The 10,221-nt window shown below is 40.0% G+C and overlaps 1 protein-coding gene across 6 annotated transcripts in view; it reads left to right on the top strand.

Annotated features, from left to right (window-relative positions):
- The first annotated feature begins 1,039 nt into the window (after positions 1–1,039).
- The window catches only part of ATF2 (activating transcription factor 2), a 47,620-nt gene continuing 38,438 nt past the window's right edge, over positions 1,040–10,221 (top strand). For 2 of the 6 annotated variants that reach the window (XM_041472907.1, XM_041472902.1), the window contains exons 1-3: positions 1,040–1,214; positions 4,597–4,627; positions 10,043–10,117. The gene's annotated coding sequence lies outside the window, so the exon portion shown is untranslated. Of the gene's footprint in view, positions 1,215–1,255; positions 1,483–2,105; positions 2,153–4,596; positions 4,628–9,530; positions 9,577–10,042; positions 10,118–10,221 lie in introns of those variants that run through there. The other 4 variants (XM_041472905.1, XM_041472904.1, XM_041472903.1 and 1 more) reach the window with 4 other exon arrangements.

The raw sequence follows: 10,221 nt of genomic DNA, 5'->3' as shown, positions 1-10,221 counted from the left end.
CTGTTTTTTCCCTTTTCCTGCTTTCTTTTTCTTTGATTTTTGCATCAATTTCACACTGAAGAAAGGCACCTGTAGTTCAGTTTTTTAGCCCAGGCTTAGGACTGCTGCTGCTACATAATGGTGAAGCTAAACCATCAAAAAATACTTGTTTCTAATACAGGTCTTAGTTGCTGTCTGGAGAAAGATCTCTATTCCTCTCTTCTGCATGTACAATTGAGTCCTTGCAACATGCCACTTTAAAGAATAATTCCATCTTTAAGTAAACAATGTACTTTTATACAGTGCTTTCTATCCTACCATATCTTAAAAAATTTTGCAGGTGCTGTACAGTGCCCATCAAAACCATACACAAGAAATGAAACACACCATACTGTCTTGTGCAAGTTCAGAGAAAATCAGCCAAAATATATCTTACTGGAACTGATACTACTTTTGTAGAAGTACTTTATTGTTATGGCCTTGCAGTCTCAGATCAGTCTCAGAACAAGATCAGATGATGCACACGCACAGAATTAAAGCTCCATGTGTGATTCAGAGTACACACTAGCTAAACTGTGTTGCCATGTAGGGTTATGCTACTTTTTTAACGAATCCAAAATTCTTTTAGCTCCTCCTGTATAAAATACAGGCGTTTGCCATTATTCTGCAGTGCCGCAGCATTTTGGTACATTAACCAAGGTGAATGTTTAGCACACCCACGGCTTCAGGCACGCGCCTCGCTCCTGCCCTGAGAGCGGGTGTGTTGAGACATGGGCAATCTCGCCAGTCCAGGCCTTTGGAGCGCTGATTATTCCCGAAGTCAGATGTGACAGGCGCATGAAGGCTTGCCGCTGCTTTATTCACTACATGGTGCCTGCTGTTCTCAGCTGCCGGCCCTCCTGCAGATCGCGCCGCAGAGGACGGGCACCTCATGCTGAGCTGCCCACGGCCGCGGCAATCGCGCCGCACACGGAGCGCTGCCGAGCGCGGCCCGGCGGTGCGCAGCGGTGTCCGGCGGTGTGCGGCGGTGCGCGGCCCTGCCCCGCCCCACGCCCGGCGGGCGGCGGGGCGGGAGCGGCGCGGCGGTGGGCGGGGGATGCCCGGGAGGCAGTAACATGGCGCCGCCGCTCCTCTCCGCGGCAGCCCCCTCCCCCAGCGCGGCCTGCGGCTCCCGCCGCCCCTAGAGCGGGGCGGGGCGGCCCGGCCGGCGCCGCGGACACCGGTACCGCCCGCAGGTAGGGCCTGGCGGGCGGCCCGGGACGCGGGGCGGCGGGGCGAGTGGGCGGGCGGGTGGGTGAAGGGGCTGCGGCGCGTCCGGGAGCGGCTGCCCCACGGGGGCATCGCCGGCAGCCGCCCCGGGCCCGGCCCGCGGCGTGCAGGGCGGGAGGAGGGGGCAGCCAGGCCTCGCCTCTCCGCCTCGCCTCTGCTCTGGGAGGCCTCCGTCTGCATCCATCTTCCTCTGTAAGGAGAACTTGGTCCGTGCCGCTGCTGGTGCGGAGAAGGGTGCGGGTGTGGGGATGCCGGGCGGGGGGTAAGGGCAGCTCCTGTGCGCCAGGTGTGGGCCTGCCGGGGGTCTGGCCACGGAGCGGAACCTCCTGCACCAGTTGCCTCGTTGACTTTGCCTATTATTGTGCGTAATGCCTCTCGAGTTGTCAAATAAAAGGTCTCTGAAGCTTTCACGTGAAAAAATATGTCACAGACCCTCAATGAGTGATAGCTGCACGGTGTTTAAGGCACAAATGTTTTGTGTCAGGATGTAACGACATGTTTAGAGTTAGGGGAAATGTGTGCTGCCATGTTGCTTCTGCAGTCTTACTCATTGTACAGCGTTTGTGCATCCCTGCTCTTGGAGGGAGATCCATTAGTGTGTTTATATGCCCTGTTCATGCACTCTGTGCCCTTACTTGCTTTTCCTTCTGTTGCTTTCTCCCAGAGGTGTTTATCTTCCAGTAGTGATCCTGTCACCTGTTTTCTTGTGCTGAAATGAGAAATTTGAATAATCTAAACATTCTGAATCATCCCCTACATTCCAAACAGCGACCACAAACATGGCTGAAATGTATTTTATTTGCCTCCTTTTGAAACAGTGGTTTTGTTTTCTTTTTCACATATTCTGCTCATGGCAGTGAATGTCACATCCTCACTTCTTGCTGGGCATAAAGCTGGATAAGAGGTAATAAAAACAAATGTTCTGAAGTTTGGGTCATAAGACTGCTAGGTCTGGTTAGATGCTAAATTCAGCACGAGCTGATGGGATCAGAGCAGTCCTTGTGGTTCTGGTCTTCTGCAGGTGTTCCAGGTGGAATTTCTTCAGCCATCTGCTGAAACAGGTTGCTGTCTGTTAGTGAACATCATTTCAGGGGGACAAAGTGTAGTCCAGTTTGGCATTCGCTGAAATTAACTCTGAGTGTTTATAATTATGCAATCCAGAATCAAAATTGTCATCTTGTTAAAAAACTAAACAATAATTTTGTCAGGGACTGGTTGTTATATAATGCCTCAAAAGAATTGCCAAATAATAAGACACCTTAATGTGTACATAGAGTGAAGCAGCTCTTTTAAAAATCCATTGGGATTTTATGTTTCAACACTGACATTGTATGCTAATGCTTAATCAAGTAGTTGAGCTTTTGATCTTTACAATGTAGTTTAGTTGATATTTCTACCCTGACTTGGATTCTAGAGGTATGAATATGTTTGGTAGGTCTTTTTCCAGAAACTTCTAGGCTATGCAGTATCTAATATAAGATACTTTCAGATCTTAAATTTCATCATACATACTTTTATTAATAATCTTGTTTTTCATGCCACTTTTCTTTTGTGACCATGTTGAACAGCATGAACTGCGGTATTATTTTCATTATTATTTCATTAAATTTTGAATGGGCCTGGTGCTAAAAATTCCTTTTCTGTCATCAGCTTTTTTTTCTTCTACTCTTAATTAACTTAAACTTGCAAATGTACATTTTTACCTCTGTGAAGGTTTCCTAACTGCAAGTTATTTATAGCATCAGCATTCTTAACGGTTTCTTAACATAGTCTTGAGTTTCTGTATAAAAATTATGCATTTTCTATTTTCAAAGGAGCAGATGTGGTTCAGTACTTTTAACTCTTATTTTAATATTGAATAGATTTAAAGTTACCGTTGTTCTGCATAACTGAACTGTATTTTTTTAACATATAGTATGCACTCTAAGGAGGCTTTGGATATAGTTAGTGACAAAGATATTATTCAATATTTAATAATTATTCAATAAATGTTTTTTTTCACATATATGCTGTGCTGTTTTTGTTCAGTGTCAGCTTCAGTTCAGCCTGAGAACTTTTCCGTTAGCTTCACTTCAGATAAGAGCTTTGCTTAAGCAAGGCATTCCAAGCAATGTATTAGGTTTTCTTCCTAGGTAAATCCAATGGTCATTTATGTAAGTGCTTACAGGAAAGAAAAAGACCATTCCGTTTTAATGAGCAAGGGGAATCCTGCAGTGAGATATTTGATATATTTAAAGATTTTAGAATTCTTAATTTGTAAATTCAACTTTAGACTTCAGGGATGCAATCTAAGAAAATGTGAAAAGCAAGGAACTTTTTGGTAAGCTTCTTTTTTAAGTTTTGTTGAAACAAGTGTAGAAAAGTGAGGTTGGATTTCTAGTGTTTGTTAGATTGAAGCTGTTCAAACCTAGATAAATGAACTGAGGAAAGCAAGGCCTAATACCTCTGTGAGCAAATTGTGAGAAGATGGGAGGAATATTAACCCCTCTGTATTTCTTTTATGGGGTTCATTGGCATTTTGCTTATCTACAAGAGCTGTATTCACACAGCCTGATTTTTTAGTAAGTTAAAGAAAGATTAGGGGTGTCTCTGAAAAATACTTAAGCCAGAGGGTTGAATTAGAAGCCACCATGTTCAGCCAACAGGAAATGTTAGGCCTAATGACCTTTCTTTATGCCATTAGTGCTCTCTGTTTGCTAGAAATGTATCTTCTTGTGGAAGAAGCCATTCCTGCAGCTGAAGGAGTTTAATTGCTTTGTTTCTGTATATGTGACTATCTGTCCAGCAGGCTGTCTTGTTCTTACTAGAACTTGTTAAGTCAGTCATCCTGTCTTTTGTCTTTTAAGTCAATCATCTTTTCTTCTTGTCCAGATGCACTGCCCTTTATAGAATTTAGACAAATGATAAATGGTATGGAATTAACTTTAGACATCAGATACTAGCAGTTAATTAATAATATCAGCAAAAAAGTGGCTAACATTTGATTTTTTTAAAAGAAAAAAAAAAGAGCCCTGTGTCGGCAGCATAATGTGAGGAAGGAGCTCCTGTTTTTCTGTTCGCCAGCCATTGCTCTTTTATGAGCTTTAAATATTCTGGACTAGGGCTTATAGTTTTCTTGCAGAATCTACAGGGTTACTTTCTGCCAATCCCACTTTCATGATGAGGAGGAATGTTTTAAATTTTCAAGTTTTATCTCCTCCATTTCCTTCATTGTTCAGTTTTATTTTTTAGGACTGTCAGATTTGACAGTGTTGCACAAATACAGTCAGATCACTTCTGGAAGTGCCCTGAAATGGTCAAGTATTAGTTACACTGGTTTTGCTTCACCTTTCTTCTTTTGCTTTATAGGAAACAGAAAATATAGCTCCAGTCCCTCTAGGTAAGTAGAACACTGGGGTTTTCTTCTTTTTAAAATACAAATTACTTTTTTTCAAATTTATGTCAGTTCTTAAGTGGCGTATTCTACCTATTAATTTCTGATTTTTACTGAATTCACAACTTGCAAATCTACTTGTATAGAAAATTGTGGAAATAAAGATAGACTCTTTAAATGTGGGAAGTGATTAACATTTATGATGTGAATGTTATATGCAAGTGTTGAAAGTATAAAGACACCATGTTCATTTTGATTTTTGTTATTACTTGTTTGGTTGCGTGAAAAAGCCATCTCTTAATTGTGAGATGTTTAAATTTAGAAAACAAAAATAGCTACCTCCCCCCCATCTAAAGACATCCTGGAAGGAGCTAAGGAAAACACTAAATTCAGCTCTCAAAGTAACCATTAAGAGAATATTATTCTTTACTGTGGTAAATATGTTCCATTCACTTTACTTTGAATAAGTATATGCTTTTAAGTAAAATTCTTCAAAGTTGATAAAAGTTTAAAATTTTGACCTAGTTCTTTTATACTTCAGTTTCCTATTATAAAATGAAGCTTTCAAGTCTTACATTACCCAAAGTAGTTATACACTATGATAAGATCAACAGAAAAGTTGATTAAGAGTTAATAATTCTCTATACAGCAAGGCTTTGTGTCTTGCAGTAAAAGGGGGCACAATCCCAGATCCAATGTAATGAATAAAAGGAAATGTTGACTAGACATGGCCGGTCTTGAGGAAATGCAAACATCCGTAGGAAAACGCATCAGTGGTGCTGTAACATAAGCACTTGGTAGTGTTTGGACTCAGAGCAGACCAAGTGCTGATGGACTACTGTAATTCTGGCTTGTCTCAATGGCCTGATACAGTTTTTGTCTGGCTCTCATCTTTTTCAAGCCAGAAAGTATGGATGTTTCTTGGGTTGGAGCCACATGCAAGTGGTCAGTGTAGCTGCAAGGCTTGGGTGTGCTTCTCACGTAAGCAGTAGGAGGTAAATCAGCTACTGCTGTAGCTGCAGACTGACAGATTGTCCTCTGTGGACTGTCCAGTTTAGGAGGTTGAGACACTTGTGAAAGTATGCATCTCTTCTTGCGTGTTGGCCAGAAGAAGAATGCTGTCCTTCAAAAGTTTTATAGTTTTTGTTTGTTCGTGGGGTTATGTGTGTTCATAGCTGTCTTTGCTCGGTTCTGGCAGTTTTCTTCTGTGCTGTTTTTGTCAGCCCTGATGTTTCAGGAGAGCGGGATCTGTATTGTTACAGTGCTTAAAATAAGTAATCCCAGGGTAAGAGTACACAGCCTGAGAGCAGCTCTGTGCATGGACGTCTTTTCGCTCACACCTTGTTTTCTACAGGTAAAATAGAGGCTTTAGCAAGTCTGAGTCTTTAGTAGGTACACGTGAAGAATTACTTTTCTCAGCAAATTTGAAGAAGTTTTTGCAAGGACTGTTGATACATATACATTTTAAACAGCTGCTTAAATGTTCAGTAGAAAAATTTTGAAACTAAGTGTCAGTTGTATTTTCCATGCTCCTGTATGTAGGCAATTAAGAGAAATCAGAAGAATCTGTACCACTTAAATAAGCCAAGACATGGCTTAAGTCAGTGTAGGCTTCTATTCTTTGTAAGATTGTCTTCTGAAAGGTTTTGGAAGCAAGCCTCAGACTATGTAGTAATAGTTTCCACCAAGTGCACCCAAGGTGTTTAATTAAAATCTTATGGAAATATGCAGATAATTGTTGAAGCTATTTTTGTAGCACATTTAGATACATATTAATGTGACATTTTATGGAGACATTTTTATTTTTTAAATAAGCACATTGCCTTAAAATTAGTGAATTATTTGGAAACTCATTTTTATTTCTCCATATTATATATATTTTAAAGCTGGATATATACTTATTTATATAGTTTACTGTACCGTTTACATTCCAAACACCATGAAAGAGGCTTGCTGCATTTTAAATAGTCGTGATGTGAGTGTATTTTACTTCTGTGTTGAAAGTACAGAGCAAACACCAAAAAAGTGAGATTATTAGTGTGATTTTAGTACTGAAGTTGATTATACTGTAAGGATTATTTCAGGTTTTTCTTGTGTTCAGCTCTGGTGCTGTTACTGTGTGACTGGAGTTCTACATGTGGATTTCTTTATGCTACCGAAAGGAATGTAGGGTTTGAAACTTACAGAAGCAAGTTGCAGTTCAGTGGACTGTAGTAAGAATCATTTCACTGAATGTTCATTTTATTTGAAGAGATGAGTTAAGGCTGGAGTTTCACATTCCTATTGGATTCCTTCAGGAACCATCTTTTTTTCTCTGGACGAGGTGTTAGCTGTTGCCTAGGTAACAGTCCAGGGTGACTCTAATTCCCCTCTAGGGACAGGGTTATCACTTTATGTATTATATTTCTCATTTGACTGGGTGATTATCATTTTTGTCAAGATGGCCTCTAAGTTGCTATTTTGGTTTTCAGGGGAAAGGTATTTTCTAAACTATCCTTTCTTACTGTGATGTTCTCACTTTGAGCAGTCAGTCTACAGCAGGGAGAGACCCCTTTGAAATTAGAGTGGCAATTACCAACCTTTTTTCCTGAAAATTTGCCTTCTCTGTGTTAGTTTTTTTATGCCTGTCAGGCAACATGCAATCCAGAAGGAAAAGAGGACGCAGTGGATGGGGTTTGTGTGTGTTTTGTAGTAGCAACAGGTTTTTGACCATGCAGATTCTTCTAAAGGTGTCAGAACATTACCCAAGTTTGGATTGTCCATTGCAACTGTTCACCTCTGTTCCTATATTGCTAAAGATATTGCTATGATATCTTTATGGTATGCCTGAAATTTCAGAGTTATCTTGCACAGAATTTTCTCCAGTCAAATTTTGAATTTCTGTAAGGCTGAGGTTCCACAGCCCCGCTTGACAACCTGTTCCAGTGGTTTTTTGTTTTAATGCTATGTTCCTCTTCCTCTACACTTGCTCCTAACTTTCTTGATGTGTCTCATGAATGTTGCATCTCATCCTTTTATTATACTCTACCTAAAGGCTGGATCTGACTTTTCTGTATCAATACATTAGATGGTTTATGACAGCAAGCAGATCCTTAGCGCTCCTTCTCCATTCTGGTGAACAAACTTTGCTTCTTGTTATGTAGTAGTCCAGCCTCCTAGCTGTTTTGATGGGGCCCCAGATGATCTCCAGATCATCAGCTGTCTTGAGGGGCTCAACTCTGGATGTGGCACTTCAGCTGTAGTCTTAGAGTGCCAGATAAAGGACAGTAATCACGTCCCTTCATCTCATTGCTGTGCCTTTGTTAATTCATCCCAGTAGCCTCTTGTCTTTCAGTGCTACAAATGACACGATGCTGAATCATGTTGAGTTTGTTGGCCACCAGGAGTTACAGGTTCTGCCCCAAAGCTGCTTGACAACCAGTTGCCCCTCAGCCTCCACTGTTGCATGGAGTTATTTTGTTCTAAGTGCAAGACTTGCAAGTCTTTGTAATAGTAAATACAGTTCTTACCAATTTGGCTGCACTAATGAATGTGAGCCCTTTGTTTTCCCATCCTGTCAGATCCAGTTTCTGTTTAGATGTAAAATGTCCAAGGTCTTGCTTAGAATGCAAGTGAACTTCTTTTAGGTGCAAAAATTTCAGTGCTTCAACATAATTTTTTGTCCTCAGATATTATCTGGAATCTCTTTACAAGGGATTACCTCACAAAATTCCATGTGGCCTGCAGTCAAATAATGTTACAAAGATGAGGAAATGAATTTATCTCCAACTTTTTTCCAGTAAGTTTGCCAGAAGGACAGCACTGCTTTTCTTTTTCACAAGGATTGATTTTTTTACTTGTATATCAGGCATTCAAAATTCACAGGCTTCCCAAACTTAAGACATGGAACCAGATAAGAACTTCACATGCAAATACGAGACATGGTAATATTCCTTGAAAAGAGAAAATGAACGGACCTAAAAAATTTACATCTTCTCACCTACAAAAAATACTGACAGCATGGAGGCAGTTGATTTTATGGCTGAAGCTGCATCTCTGAGACTGACAAGACACAGTAACAGTGTGGAAAAAATCTCCTGCATGCACTTCAGTTAATCAAAATCTTCATGCTTTGGATGAAAGAAACTAAATCATAATTGTTTCTTCCACCATTAGACATTTCTGATATGGGTATTACTTGTCTATTCATAATGCATATCTATATGTCTATATTGGCATATGGTGGCATATGTAGCCATTAAATAAGTATACAGTGCCCTGTGATGACAGGTTCAGAAAAACTAATTACTCTGGAGATCTAAACAAGACTAACTCTGTTACTTTGAGCCTGCATTTGAAGAAATGAGATTGTTGCATAGCTGAAGAATAGTGGGATAGCTGTTAACTCTGTTGAAGTTCCACAGGTTGTAAGGATATACCCTTAAAGTGTCATGGATAAGGACCTTATTTCTTACCCTGAAGCCTTAGTCATGAGTAGTCAGACTTACCCATAATCTTGTTAATATTCCTTAGTAGTGAAATTACCAAGTTCACAGTTTGCACAGTTAAAAAAAAAACTTCATTCCTTCAGAAACTTGAGACAGGTTATGAACTCTTTGCAGACAGTGGAACAGTCTTCATCTCTGATTTGCTTTGGCATCCTTTCTTTGGGATGTAAATGTTTCCCTGAGCTGTCCGTGCCAAAGACTCTAAAGTTTCTGGCAGCCATTCATCTCTCTTGACTTCTGATCTCAGCTCAGTATCCCCACTCCTTGAAACATGTATATTTAGAAGTGACAGTTTAGAATCTCCTGCATGCCATGCTTTTCTTTCTTTGCTGTTGGGTGAACATTACCAAGGACACTGGGATCTCCTCCTCTTTGAAGGAGTATCCAAAAAAGTCTATACACAGTATTTTTTTACTGTACAGGTACATCCAGAAGGATCAGATACAGTATTCCCTACAGATCTCTGAGGTAATAAGTCTGAAATTATTTGCTTATGCTTACTTGATATGTCTTGTGTCTAGTGCCCAGATGTGTACCAGAACTTTACATTCTTAGGATGGTTAGACAGTTTGAGAATCCTTGCAACTGTACATGACCAGTATGCTGGGGATGACATGGGTTTATTCTGCCTATGATCTTTAATCATAAATACATCTTTATTCATCTTTATTCACCTTTATTTACTTCATCAATCTAAATAGTGTTCAGAACTAACACTGTCAGTTCTCAATAGAAATACTCATTTAAAGATTAATGTATTTCCTCCAAGGCAAAGCCACGGATTCCACAACTAATTAGAGAATGTATTGAAGTAAACTATTTATGTGAAAAACTGTTGTGTTTCGTGGGTGAATAGTGGACATTTTATCATTTATCTTTACAAAAAATCATTATTATATTTTTAGCATGCATAGTAATTAATATCTTCTTTTAGTTACAGTTCATTGCCATGAAAAGGAGGATATGATAGTTTGCCCTATGAAACAGGTTTATATGTGAAATCTGGCAGGTATGTGTATTAGTTTGTGGGGTGAGTATGCAAAATAGCACCAAATATCATTAATACCTTACTTCTTTCTTAAGTATTTTTAGACTGTCACTAACTAAGTAGCT

This window comes from Pyrgilauda ruficollis, unplaced genomic scaffold (assembly GCF_017590135.1).
Source record: "Pyrgilauda ruficollis isolate IOZ18807 unplaced genomic scaffold, ASM1759013v1 scaffold3, whole genome shotgun sequence".
In the NCBI taxonomy this organism is placed as follows: Eukaryota; Metazoa; Chordata; class Aves; order Passeriformes; family Passeridae; genus Pyrgilauda; species Pyrgilauda ruficollis.
The sequence above is the reverse complement of the archived record's forward strand: the minus strand, read 5'-3'. Positions and strand labels throughout refer to the sequence as shown.